Source organism: Cariama cristata, unplaced genomic scaffold, assembly GCF_000690535.1.
Source record: "Cariama cristata isolate BGI_N322 unplaced genomic scaffold, ASM69053v1 scaffold1933, whole genome shotgun sequence".
NCBI lineage: Eukaryota > Metazoa > Chordata > Aves > Cariamiformes > Cariamidae > Cariama > Cariama cristata.
In genome coordinates this window covers 104,648-108,243 of record NW_009606466.1, presented here as the reverse complement: position 1 = coordinate 108,243, position 3,596 = coordinate 104,648, and the positions used below count along the sequence as shown (strand labels likewise).

The 3,596-nt window shown below is 50.5% G+C and overlaps 1 pseudogene; it reads right to left on the bottom strand.

Moving 5' to 3' along the window:
- Positions 1-1,523: 1,523 nt before the first annotated feature.
- Positions 1,524-3,454, bottom strand: LOC104158653 (annotated as a pseudogene).
- Between the last annotated feature and the right edge of the window lie 142 nt (positions 3,455-3,596).

The window sequence follows — 3,596 nt, the reverse complement described above, 5'->3', positions numbered from 1 at the left end:
TGGTCAACAGCTGGCTGAATATGAGCCAGTAGCGTGCCCAGCTGGCCAAAAATGCCAGCGGCATCCTGGCTTGTATCAGGAATAGTGTGGCCAGCAGGACCAAGGCAGTGATCGTCCCCCTGTACTCGGCACTGGTGAGGCCGCACCTCGAGGGCTGTGTTCAGTTCTGGGCCCTTCACGACAAGAAAGCCCTTGAGGTGCTGGAGCGAGTCCAGAGAAGGGCAACGAAGGTGGTGAAGGGTCTGGAGCACAAGTCTGATGGGGAGCGGCTTGTTTACCCTGGAGAAAAGGAGGCTGAGGGGAGACCTTATTGCTCCCTACAATGACCTGAGAGGACGTTGTACCCAGGTGGGGGTCAGTCTCTTCTCCCAAGTAACAAGTGACAGGATTAGAGGAAATGGCCTCAAGTTGTGCCAGGGGAGATTTAGATTGGATATTAGGAAGAATTTCTTCACTGAAAGGGTTGTCAAGCATTGGAACAGGCTGCCCAGGGAAGTGGTGGAGGCCCCATCCCTGGAGGTATTTAAAAGACGTGTGAATGTGGTGCTTAGGGACATGGTTTAGTGCTGGACTTGGCAGTGCTAGGTTAACAGTTGGACTCGATGATCTTAAAGGTCTTTTCTAACCTAAACAAGTCTATGATTCTATGAAGCAGCCTGGGGCTGCCGCTCCCTAGGTGCTGCTATCTCATGGATACGTGATATCAGATGGTGCTTTGTTGGATGCACCTTTTCTGACCCTTTGATCTGACAGATCTCCTCTCCTCAGGCCTGTGATATAGGACACTGACTCCTCTGCTTCCCTCTGCAAACCTTGCAGGCGTATCTTCTCCCCACCGGTCAGGCAATTACCATTATCTTTAGTCTGATTTTTATGAAGGCAGGTTCTAGCATCTTTTTCTTTTAATGTCTCATGAGAACATAATTAAGAAAGAAAGATAGAGAGGGAGAGATGGAAAAAAGTGAGCTGATGCTATAAAAAAGCCACTGCTTATGCCATGACAAAACAGCCCTCATTTCCCAAATGTATCATGCTCAGAAATGACAGTGCTTTGCACTGTAACGCCTTTTTAAATCACTTGAAATGCCTCCTACTCTGGGAACATGACTTTCATTTTGGTTCATTTTGACATAACCCTGGAGCAGGCCCTATTGAGGGAGGTACATATATGTATGTGTCTCTGTGTGTGTGTGTGTGTATACATATATTCTACAGGCATGAGGAGGAAACCTGCCCAGATGAGGTGAGATACATTTTCTGTAAATTCTTGCCTTTTTCTACAGGTTAGATCCTCACAACTGCACAATTTTACTTTCTACAGTGAAAAACACCTGGAAACAACACTGTACTATTTTCCTACATGTCTAACCCACTATTTCCAAGAAAAAAACACAACCAGAATATCCCTGCAGACACTATTTAAGATTTTTTTAAGCATTCGAGTTGTTGGGCAGTTGATGCAGTGGCATCATAACAGCTCTCATTTTGCAGCAGTTTCAGGGTCCAGGGGTCTCCGGTATAGCTTACAGTGTACTGTTCCTGCATCTCTGGTTGCTGCCCTGTGCTTCCTTGCAAAGAGCTGATCAGAATAATCTGACTTTTTCTTGGATCTCGATCAGGATGCCAATTTTTTGACCCAGGACCAATTCAAACTGTGCAGCGTAAAAATCTACATTGTAGTCTATTTCCCCAGCCACTTCTAAGAATACTTCAAACTATTGCAGAGATTTCTGATGCTCCTCCATTAAGCGTTTTCTCGTCCACCTCTTTTCTTCTGTGTTTTTATCTCATCACTGAAAGTAAATAATTGAGGGTAGATTTCCTTGTCTGCCTGAACCCCAAATAGCCGTCTTTTAGCTGATGTTGGAACCTGAACATCTCCTGACAGGGTTGTTCCATGAGAATTTAAATCCACCATCAGCTCCTTCACACGGTTGCACACCATAGGGTGTTAAGAGTGTGCTTGCAGGATCACATTGCTGGAGAGATAGTGACAATCATGCAGGTACAGGAGTTTTCCCCTACAAATGAGTCCTTCAGGACCTGGTGAGTTTGGTAGTCCTGAACGGGGTGTGGGCTCTGTTATGCCCCAATGCCCCAACACACTCCTGAGTGCCAAGAGGCTTTTATTAATATCAGCCTCCTCCAGCCTTGTTTGCCTGTCTGCAGTGGAGATGTCAGCTCCTCGCTCATTCCCAGCCAAATCAATCAGGGAAAACTTGGCATACAAATGCCCTCTCTTCTTGAGTACAATCTGGAAGATGGCATGGCTCCAGGAGGAGTGAGTGTTGGCAGAGGTCTTGCCTGACGTGCAACACTTGCTACCTGTTTCAGTTAGCTTGATGACATCTTCCACGCTGGTGAATTCTTCCTCCCACAGCCTCACCACTTGGATCTGCTGTTTCCATCTTCCAGCACACTCAGCTTCTTCTTCCAGTTCAGAAGGTCAAACACTTTGCTGCCATAAATCTCAAAGGCGGCCTCATAGACTTGAAGCTCCAGTTCCTGGAAACTGGGGTCCTGCAGCCTGCGGAAGACATCCTCAGCGACCAGGACGCAGATCCCTTTGGATGGCTCAGAGTTCTTGACAGAGAAACTTCCCCCTGTGGTGTGTGTCTTGCCACTGCCTGCCTGGCCATGGGCAAAGCAGGTAGCCATGTTCCCCTGGAAGATGGTCTCCATCAGGGGCTGGGCGGTGTGCCTATACACCAGCTCAATGGTGGCATGATCACCAAAGGCTTGGTCAAAGCAGAAGACCTGCTTGTCCAGGTACCATGTGAAGTCCGGCTTCTGCTAAGCTTCATGCACCATCACCATGTCCTGGCAGGGCACTGTCACTACATCGAAGTCATTGAGCTCAGCCTCCTCTTGGTTCAGTGGCCACTTCCGAACGTACATGGAGATGTGATGGAGCCAGCACGGTATGGCAGTGCCTCGCAGTCCAGGTGGCTGCAGCACTTCTGTATCGTGGCCATAACATCAGTCCTGGGGTGGAGTAAAGCAGTGGCCTGCTGGGCTAGCTGCTGCTGCATCTCCAGCTGTCGCCATTCTCGCTGTTCTCACAGCCTTTCTGCCTGCTGCATACATGGTGATATCCACCCGAGTCCGCAGCCCCTGGAGCCTGGCCAGGCAGCCACAGGGCCCCTGCTGTCCCCACATGGCTTCTTCACTTTGATGGGCTGCGACACCTATTCACTCACCAGGCTCTGGTCCCCTTTTGCTGACAGTGGGGCCACGTCATGAACGTGCTCCTTGAGGCCAGGTGAGGGTTGAGGGCGAAGGTGAGCTAGAGATCCACCTGCTTGCTCTTGTTGACCCCTTTCTCAAACCACTCCACAGCGATGCTGGAAGTGCTTTCATGGAGCTTCATCACCAGTGCCAGGTGGATGCGCTCATCGCTGCACTTGACCTCCACCGAGGTGCCCAACGGGATGCGCCCAAACTCCCCAGCCATGTTGTCCCTGTGCCCCGGCGACAGCTGTGGGGTGGAGGTGTGCCCTGGCTGGGGCAGGCAGGGCTGGAGCTTGCCCCTGGCCACGGTGAATCCCGTGGCGCTCAGCGCTGCCTGCGCCCGGCACCGTGTCACAACGGCCTGT